The following is an 11042-nucleotide window of genomic DNA, read 5'->3' as shown; positions in this document are numbered from 1 at the left end:
AATTTATGAATAATGGAAAGTGAGGGTTTGTAATGATTTGTGATTGCCATGCTTTTTGGATGACGACAAACTCAATTAAGGCTTGAATTATTTGTACTTTATTCGAACAAGTACCTGACACGAACGAAGACTTGAATGTGTTGGTTTTTATCCTTTTGCTTGCCCGCGTTTCGGCCATTTTCATTCAGAAGTAGTTTCAGATATTTTTACTATACAACGGAGAATCCCCGCATGATTGGTTTGCCTTTGGTATTTCGCTCTTGTAGCCGTTGAAGCAAACTTTTGAGTTCGGTGTTTGAATCAACTGCCGCCAGAGGTATCCGTAATGAGCCGTATGGCCACGAAACATTGACTGAGGATATACGTCAGTGAACGTATTGGGGACAAGTTGAAAAAGTGTCCAGTTGTGAGCTGCAAGTAACAGTTCAACAACCCACCAGAATAGCGCTAGCACAGCAAAAGAGCATGATATGAATTAGCAGTTGTAGTCGGAGTGAAGAAGTACCCTTGGGAGTGAAGTGTGCTGAGTTCAACAATTCAATATTTCTGGTGACTCAGTAGTCAGTGAAATCGCAGTATACAAAACCTCAACTATTTACGTAGTCCAAAATAATTTAGTACATTCGTTGACTGAAGAATATAAAGACAGTTGTCTCTTATGGGCTGTGGTGTGACGACCGAAAATCGTCTTGCGCTTGCGCCTTCTGAGATGTTCCAACGGTAGAGTTGAGAACTTATTGCAGAACATAAGAGTTACCGATTTCGGCACGACGCTGGCTGCATTTACTTTCCGAGTAACACAGTCTTCGCAATGGTAAGCCCAAGCCAGTACTTGGCCGTCTGTACTTATCGACTTGTCGGCGATACAAGAAATTAATAACGAGAATAAATTTCTTCCAAAATTCGGAGCAAAACAGTCATTTAATTAAAGCATAGGTACCCGAGAGAAGAATGTATACATATTTATATCAGATGTAATAATGATGAAGAGACCAAACAGTACACATGTATATGCTGTCCTAGTACGATATTAATATATATGATCCATTTACGATTAATACACGATGCATATTATAAATTACATAATTTTCCAGGAGACAAACTAGATTATCTACAATAATCGGCTATGATACGAAAACAGAAGAATTATTCATTTCGAAATGGAATTCTATTTGACACGCCCTAGATGTATTCCATAACATTAATATTCATAATTATTCCAACAACTTTTCATTTGCTCTCTCGATCTTGAATTTTCGTAGGCATAGAACCGAAATGCTATTTTAGCTAGTCGCAAGTGAACACTCTACGTTGGGTAGAGAAGCAAAGTTGTTTTTCGAGAAGTGTTCATTGGAAAAACATTCAGAGTAACTGTAATACATCACGAATGCGCTAATTTTGATCGAGATGAAATGGATGCTTCGTATATGAGACGGTATTTAACTCTGCGTAGTGGTTTAAAGACCTAGAAAGGTGATAGGGAGAGAAAGAACGACGCTTCTTAACACTTCGAGTGTATTTTAACACACATTTGAAAGATACGAGCGAAATTTTTCATCATCCAACTGTCGCAGAACGGCAGCGTTATTAGCCGACCCGTTCACTGAAGAATATATCTTGAGTCAACGGCTGACCATCGAAGGGCCTGGCCGCTTGAGTCTGGAATCGGCAGGAGAGATAAAGTGCGTATTTCTTGTATGAAATGTGAAAGCTAAAATCATTATACATCATGTCATATCATCATACCTCATACATCATACCTCATACATCATACATCGTACATCGTACATCATACATCATACATCATCATACCTAGTATTACAGTTCGAAACCAAAGTTTGAATTTTCGGATGTTCGGAAAGTGACGTCACCAATCTGAAATCGGCTAGCCGAGTTCCTCAGTCTGGTAACAACCGCGCAGTAGAGCGGACGGTTGAGAGTCGCGCTCCGCAAATTTCGAGTACCGGGTTCTCAACCTCCCGGATCCCGCGCTTCGGGTCCGCTACGTATTTCGAGTACCGGGTTCTCAACCTCCCGGATCCCGCGCTTCGGGTCCGCTACGCGGTGAAACTCGACTTCCAGGATAAGCGCTCCGTGGTTCCTGGTTCATGTTTACAATAAATTATTTCAATTCGTTTTTCGCGCAACCCCAAATTCGGTAGCTGTCAGTCCGCTAATAAAATTTCTCGACTTCCAGGATAAGCGCTCCGTGGTTCCTGGTTCATGTTTACAATAAATTATTTCAATTCGTTTTTCGCGCAACCCCAAATTCGGTTGCTGTCAGTCCGCTAATAAAATTTCTCGACTTCCAGGATAAGCGCTCCGTGGTTCCTGGTTCATGTTTACAATAAATTATTTCAATTCGTTTTTCGCGCAACCCCAAATTCGGTAGCTGTCAGTCCGCTAATAAAATTTCTCGACTTCCAGGATAAGCGCTCCGTGGTTCCTGGTTCATGTTTACAATAAATTATTTCAATTCGTTTTTCGCGCAACCCCAAATTCGGTTGCTGTCAGTCCGCTAATAAAATTTCTCGACTTCCAGGATAAGCGCTCCGTGGTTCCTGGTTCATGTTTACAATAAATTATTTCAATTCGTTTTTCGCGCAACCCCAAATTCGGTAGCTGTCAGTCCGCTAATAAAATTTCTCGACTTCCAGGATAAGCGCTCCGTGGTTCCTGGTTCATGTTTACAATAAATTATTTCAATTCGTTTTTCGCGCAACCCCAAATTCGGTTGCTGTCAGTCCGCTAATAAAATTTCTCGACTTCCAGGATAAGCGCTCCGTGGTTCCTGGTTCATGTTTACAATAAATTATTTCAATTCGTTTTTCGCGCAACCCCAAATTCGGTTGCTGTCAGTCCGCTAATAAAATTTCTCGACTTCCAGGATAAGCGCTCCGTGGTTCCTGGTTCATGTTTACAATAAATTATTTCAATTCGTTTTTCGCGCAACCCCAAATTCGGTTGCTGTCAGTCCGCTAATAAAATTTCTCGACTTCCAGGATAAGCGCTCCGTGGTTCCTGGTTCATGTTTACAATAAATTATTTCAATTCGTTTTTCGCGCAACCCCAAATTCGGTTGCTGTCAGTCCGCTAATAAAATTTCTCGACTTCCAGGATAAGCGCTCCGTGGTTCCTGGTTCATGTTTACAATAAATTATTTCAATTCGTTTTTCGCGCAACCCCAAATTCGGTTGCTGTCAGTCCGCTAATAAAATTTCTCGACTTCCAGGATAAGCGCTCCGTGGTTCCTGGTTCATGTTTACAATAAATTATTTCAATTCGTTTTTCGCGCAACCCCAAATTCGGTAGCTGTCAGTCCGCTAATAAAATTTCTCGACTTCCAGGATAAGCGCTCCGTGGTTCCTGGTTCATGTTTACAATAAATTATTTTAATTCGTTTTTCGCGCAACCCCAAATTCGGTAGCTGTCAGTACGCTAATAAAATTTCTCGACTTCCAGGATAAGGTTGCTGGGTGAGTAAAACACTTTTATAATATTTGATGGCAATTGTAATTATATTTCATCTGAAATATTACTAACTTGACACGTTCACAATAAATTATTTCAATTAATTTTTTGTGCAAGCACATATTTAGTAGCTATGGATAATCTTATACAATTTATTATATTATTACTTAATTAATCAATATTCTTATAATATTTGATGGCAATTGTGATTATATTTCATCTGAAATATTACAAACTTGTCACCTTTACAATAAATTATTTCAATTCATTTTTCGTGCTAGCACAAATTCAGTAGCTACGAATAAGCTTATACAATTTATTATATTATTAATTAATTATTTCATCAATTACTCAATTATATTAATCCTTACACAATATTTTCGATGTGTTTTTGTACTGACAATATTTATTACTATTCAAGGTATAACCTGAGGTGGTTGAAGGTGGTCGGAGGTGGACGAGGAGGAGGACGAGGAGGACGAGGATTCGTGCTGGGTGAGTAAAACACTTTTATAATATTTTATGGCTATTGTAATTATATTTCATCTGAAATATTACAAACTTGTCACGTTCACAATAAATTATTTCAATTCATTTTTCGTGCAAGCACATATTCAGTAGCTATGAATAATCTTGTACAATTTATTATATTATTAATTAATTGATTAATTACATTAATCCTCACACAATATTTTTGATGTGTTCCTATACTAAAAATATTCATTACTATTCCAGGTATTACCCGAGGTGGTCGGAGGTGGACGAGGAGGAGGACGAGCTGGACGAGGAGGAAGACCAGGTGGACGAGGAGGAGGACGAGGTGGACGAGGAGGAGGCGGGGTGGGTCGTGGGAGAGGACCTCTCCTCTCCTCAGAGGAGGGGAGGGGAAGGGGCAGGGAAGGGGGAGAGGTGGGCGGGGAGGGGAAAGGGAAGGGAAGGGACGGGAAGGGAAGGGTAGGGAAGGGAAGGGAAGGGAAGGGAAGGGAAGGGAAGGGAAGGGAAGGGAAGGGAAGGGAAGGGCAGGGGAGGGGAGGGGAAGAGAGGGCGGCGGGGCGGGGGAGGGAGGGGGGAAGGAAGGGCGGGAGGGTGGGAGGGAGGGAGGGAGAGGGAAGGGGCGGGCGGGGGGGTGTTTTGCTTTATTAACTTTAACGAGCTTGCATCGACATCCGTCCTCTACTCTCTCCCTCCCTCCCTCCCTCCCTCCCTCCCTCCCTCCCTCCCCCTCGCCCCGCCACCCTCCCCTTCCCTTCCCTTCCCTTCCCTTCCCTTCCCTTCCCTGCCCTTCCCGTCCCTTGACCCTCCCCGCCCACCTCTCCCCCTTCCCGGCCCTTCCCCCTCCCCTCCTCTGAGGAGAGGAGAGGTCCTCTCCCACGACCCACCCCGCCTCCTCCTCGTCCACCTCGTCCTCCTCCTCGTCCAGCTCGTCCTCCTCCTTGTCCACCTCCGACCACCCCGGGTAATACCTGGAATAGTAATGAATATTGTTAGTATAGGAACACATCAAAAATATTGTGTAAGGATTAATGTAATTATTCAATTAATTAATAATATAATTAATTGTACAAGATCATTCAAAGCCACTGAATATGTGCTTGCACGAAAAATAAATTGAAATAATTTATTGTAAACGTGACAAGTTTGTAATATTTCAGATGAAATATAATTACAATTGCCATTAAATATTATAAGAATATTATTTAATTAATTAATAATGTAATAAATTGTATAAGATTATTTATAGCTACTAAATATGTGCTTGCACGAAAAATGAATTGAAATAATTTATTGTAAACGTGACAAGTTTGTAATATTTCAGATAAAATATAATTACAATTGCCATCAAATATTATAAAAGTGTTTTACTTACCCAGCAACCTTATCCTGGAAGTCGAGAAATTTTATTAGCGGACTGACGGCTACCGAATTTGGGGTTGCGCGAAAAACGAATTGAAATAATTTATTGTAAACATGAACCAGGAACCACGGAGCGCTTATCCTGGAAGTCGAGAAATTTTATTAGCGGACTGACAGCAACCGAATTTGGGGTTGCGCGAAAAACGAATTGAAATAATTTATTGTAAACATGAACCAGGAACCACGGAGCGCTTATCCTGGAAGTCGAGAAATTTTATTAGCGGACTGACAGCAACCGAATTTGGGGTTGCGCGAAAAACGAATTGAAATAATTTATTGTAAACATGAACCAGGAACCACGGAGCGCTTATCCTGGAAGTCGAGAAATTTTATTAGCGGACTGACAGCAACCGAATTTGGGGTTGCGCGAAAAACGAATTGAAATAATTTATTGTAAACATGAACCAGGAACCACGGAGCGCTTATCCTGGAAGTCGAGAAATTTTATTAGCGGACTGACAGCTACCGAATTTGGGGTTGCGCGAAAAACGAATTGAAATAATTTATTGTAAACATGAACCAGGAACCACGGAGCGCTTATCCTGGAAGTCGAGAAATTTTATTAGCGGACTGACAGCTACCGAATTTGGGGTTGCGCGAAAAACGAATTGAAATAATTTATTGTAAACATGAACCAGGAACCACGGAGCGCTTATCCTGGAAGTCGAGAAATTTTATTAGCGGACTGACAGCTACCGAATTTGGGGTTGCGCGAAAAACGAATTGAAATAATTTATTGTAAACAAGAACCAGGAACCACGGAGCGCTTATCCTGGAAGTCGAGAAATTTTATTAGCGGACTGACAGCAACCGAATTTGGGGTTGCGCGAAAAACGAATTGAAATAATTTATTGTAAACATGAACCAGGAACCACGGAGCGCTTATCCTGGAAGTCGAGAAATTTTATTAGCGGACTGACAGCTACCGAATTTGGGGTTGCGCGAAAAACGAATTGAAATAATTTATTGTAAACATGAACCAGGAACCACGGAGCGCTTATCCTGTAAGTCGAGAAATTTTATTAGCGGATTGACAGCTACCGAATTTGGGGTTGCGCGAAAGACGAATTGAAATAATTTATTGTAAACATGAACCAGGAACCACGGAGCGCTTATCCTGGAAGTCGAGAAATTTTATTAGCGGACTGACAGCAACCGAATTTGGGGTTGCGCGAAAAACGAATTGAAATAATTTATTGTAAACATGAACCAGGAACCACGGAGCGCTTATCCTGGAAGTCGAGAAATTTTATTAGCGGACTGACAGCAACCGAATTTGGGGTTGCGCGAAAAACGAATTGAAATAATTTATTGTAAACATGAACCAGGAACCACGGAGCGCTTATCCTGGAAGTCGAGAAATTTTATTAGCGGACTGACAGCAACCGAATTTGGGGTTGCGCGAAAAACGAATTGAAATAATTTATTGTAAACATGAACCAGGAACCACGGAGCGCTTATCCTGGAAGTCGAGTTTCACCGCGTAGCGGACCCGAAGCGCGGGATCCGGGAGGTTGAGAACCCGGTACTCGAAATTTGCGGAGCGCGACTCTCAACCGTCCGCTCTACTGCGCGGTTGTTACCAGACTGAGGAACTCGGCTAGCCGATTTCAGATTGGTGACGTCACTTTCCGAACATCCGAAAATTCAAACTTTGGTTTCGAACTGTAATACTAGGTATGATGATGTATGATGTATGATGTACGATGTACGATGTATGATGTATGAGGTATGATGTATGAGGTATGATGATATGACATGATGTATAATGATTTTAGCTTTCACATTTCATACAAGAAACACACACTTTATCTCTCCTGCCGATTCCAGACTCAAGCGGCCAGGCCCTTCGATGGTCAGCCGTTGACTGAAGATATATTCTTCAGTGAACGGGTCGGCTAATAACGCTGCCGTTCTGCGACAGTTGGATGATGAAAAATTTCGCTCGTATCTTTCAAATGTGTGTTAAAATACACTCGAAGTGTTAAGAAGCGTCGTTCTTTCTCTCCCTATCACCTTTCTAGGTCTTTAAACCACTACGCAGAGTTAAATACCGTCTCATATACGAAGCATCCATTTCATCTCGTTCAAAATTAGCGCATCCGTGATGTATTACAGCTACTCTGAATTTTTTTTCATCCGAATACTTTTCGAAAAACAATTCTGCTCCTCTACCCAACGCAGATACTTTACTTGCGACCAGTTAAAACGTTTCGATTCTATGCCTATGAAAATTCAAGATCGAGAGAGCAAATGAAAAGTTGTTGGAATAATTATGAATACTAATGTTATGGAATACATCGAGCGCGCGTCGAATAGAATCCCATTCCGAAATGAATAATTCTTCTCTTTTCATATCATAGCTAATCTGGTAATATAGCTAAATAGGATGGTTGGAGGTGTTCGGAAATGGTAGGAGGTGGTCGGCGCTGGCAGAAGGTGATAGGGGGTGGTCGAAAGTGGCCATTGATGGTCGGAGGTGGCAGGGGGAGGTAGGAGGTGTTCGAAAATGGTAGGACATTTCAAAAGTTAAAGTCGACGATGATCCGGTGCATCAATTTCATCGTTACAGATTTTCGTTTCCGATAAGGCGTAGAGTATTCAACAACGATAATGCAGTCCTTAAAATTCATCATTCATCTCTGACTGGAAAGCTAATTCGCAAGGCGTGGTATTCTATTCTATTTGAATTATGAGAAAAATACCCGTACTCTACATACACTGTTTCTAATCTTTTGCTACCTTTGGTTCAATCCCCATGCTTCCACAGCACGATTAGTCGGAAATGTTTTTGATTATCCATAATAAAACAAAAGAAGTAACAAAGCTCAAATTTATTGTTAAAGCTCTAATAAATACATCAAACTGCGGTCGAATTCATTTATTATTTGCACATGACCTCTGTATATTTGATAAATTATTCCTAAATACATTGAAACATATGTATTTATAATGAAATATCATGCAATGGGCTGTGTAAACTATAAACTATAATTTCTATCGAATAGCTGCTTTTATGTCAACAGGGCTTTGAGACTCAGTTCAGTTCGTCCTCCTCCTCGTCCACCTCCGACCACCTCCAACAATCGCCAACCACCTCGAACAACCACCCATAACCACCTTGAGTTATACCTTGAACAGAAATAAACATTTTCAGTATAAGAACACAGCAAAAATATTGTGTAAGGATTTTTATAATTAATTAATAATAGAATAAATTTTTCTAGCGCATTTGTAGCTCCTGAATTTGTGCTTGCCCGAAAAATGAATTGAAATAATTTTTTGTGTACATGACAAGCTCAAAAAATTTTAGATGAAATATATTTACAATTTCCATTAAATATTACACGAATGTTATCTATACTCACTGTGCAGAAATCTTCGTCCTCCTCGTTCACCTTGTTCTCCTCGTCTTTGTTGTCCTCCGAGAGTCAAGATTCACCAGGTAGCGGACCTGGAGCGTAGGAACCACGCAGCGCTTGTCCTGGATGTCAAGTTTGACTAGGTAGTCGACCTTGAGCGCAGAAACTACGGTGCGCTTGTCCTGGAAGTCGAGTTTCACCAGGTGGCGGACCTGGAGCGCAGAAACTATGGAGCGCTTGTTATGAAGTCGAGTTTCACCAGGTAGCGGACCTGGAGTGCAGGAACCACCCAGCGCTTGTCCTGGAACTCGAGTTACACCAGAAAGTGGACTCAGAGCGCAGGATTCAGGAGGTAGAGAACCCGGTACTCGAAATCTGCGGAGTGCGGTTTTCATACGTCCTCTCTACTGCGCGGTTGTTTCCAGACTGAGGAATTCGGTTAGCTGATTTTCGTCTATATAGATCGATGACGTCAAGAGAAAAAAAAATTTCGGCGACGTCACATTCTGCACATCCGAACATCCAAACTCTAGTTTTGAACTTCAATACTATGTATAATATGACATGATGTATAATGATTTTAGTTTCTACATTTCAGACAAGAAATACGCACTTCATCTTTCCTGCCAATTCCCGACTGAAGCGGCTAGGCTCTTCGATGGTCAACCTTTGACTGAAGATATATGCTTCAGTTAACGAGTCAGTTAATAACCCTGCCGATCTGCGACACTTGGATGGTCAAAATTTTTGCTCGTACCTTTCAAATGTGTGATAAAATACACTCGAAGTTTTAAGAAGCTTCGTTCTTTTACTCCCTATCAAAAAAATAAAAAATACCGACAATCACGTTTTCAGGTCTTTAACCGTTTCATTTCGATCAAAATTAGCGCATCCGTGATGTGTTACAGTTACTCTGAATTCTTTTTCATACGAACACTCTTCGAAAACAATTCTGCTGCTCTACCCAAAGTAGGTACTTCACTTGCGACTAGCTAAAACAGCGTTTCGATTCTATGCCTACGAAAATTCAAGATCGAGTGAGCAAATGAAAATTTGTTCGAATAATTATGAATATCAATGTTATGGAATACATCGAGCGCATGTCGAACAGAATCTCATTTCGAAATGACTAATTCTTCTATTTCCATATGATAGACGTATTATTGTAGATGATTCCGTTTGTCTTTTGGAAAATTATAAAATTTATAGTATGCATCACGTATTAATCGTAAATGGATCATATATGTATATTAATATCGTACTAGGACAGCATATACATGTGTACTGTTTGGTCTCTGCATCATTATTACATCTGATATAAATATGTATACGAGTACATTCTTCTCTCGGGTACCTATGCTTTAATTAAATGACTGTTTTGCTCCGAATTTTGGAAGAAATTTATTCTCGTTATTAATTTCTTGTATCGCCGACAAGTCGATCAGTACAGACGGCCAAGTACTGGCTTGGGCTTACCATTGCGAAGCTGTGTTACTCGGAAGGTGAATGTAGCCTGCATCATGTCGAAATCGGTATCTCTCTGATGTTCTGCAATAAGTTCTCAACTCTACCCTTGGAACATCTAAGGGAGCTTAAGCGCACGAAGATTATCGGTTGTCACACCAAAGCCATTAGAGCAACTGTCTTTATATTCTTCAGTCAACGCTCGAATTTAGGGACAAGCGATCCGTGGTTCCTGCGCTCCTGGTCCGCTACGTGGTAAAATTCGACTTCGAAAGAGGTGGAGGCGAAGGACGAGGTGGACTAGGAGGACGGAGGTAATCGAAGGTGATTGAAGGTAGTCGGAGGTGGTATGAGGTGGTAGCGGGTGGTAGGAGGTGTTAGGAACTGGTAGGAGGTATTCGGAGATGGTCGGAGGTGGTAGGGGGTTGTAGAATGTGGTAGGGGATGGTAGAAGGTGGAAGGGGTCGTAGGAGGTGTTCGGAGGTGGTAGGGGGTGGTAGGAGGTGGTCGGAGGTGGTAAGAGGTGATCGGAGGTAGTTGGGGGTGGTTGGCGGTGGTCGTTGAAAGCGGTTGGCGGTGGACGCGGTTACGCGTCTTCTGCGGGGATAATCGAGCCGATCGACATTTCTCAGTTGCAGCCGACAAGTAGTCTTACGTACTTACTTTGTACCGACTCAATCTCAAGCTTCCATACAGACACTACTTCGGCTGCTACGAATGTCGGTGCGATCTTGTTGATGTACCCTGAATTGAATTTTACTGTCAGCAGCGGGTTAAAAGTTGCAGAACGCTACCTGGTGGATTGAGGACTGGGAATTTAGGGGAGATCCT

This window comes from Neodiprion virginianus, chromosome 4 (genome assembly GCF_021901495.1).
Source record: "Neodiprion virginianus isolate iyNeoVirg1 chromosome 4, iyNeoVirg1.1, whole genome shotgun sequence".
NCBI classification, from domain to species: Eukaryota; Metazoa; Arthropoda; class Insecta; order Hymenoptera; family Diprionidae; genus Neodiprion; species Neodiprion virginianus.
Note: the sequence above shows the minus strand (reverse complement) of the source record.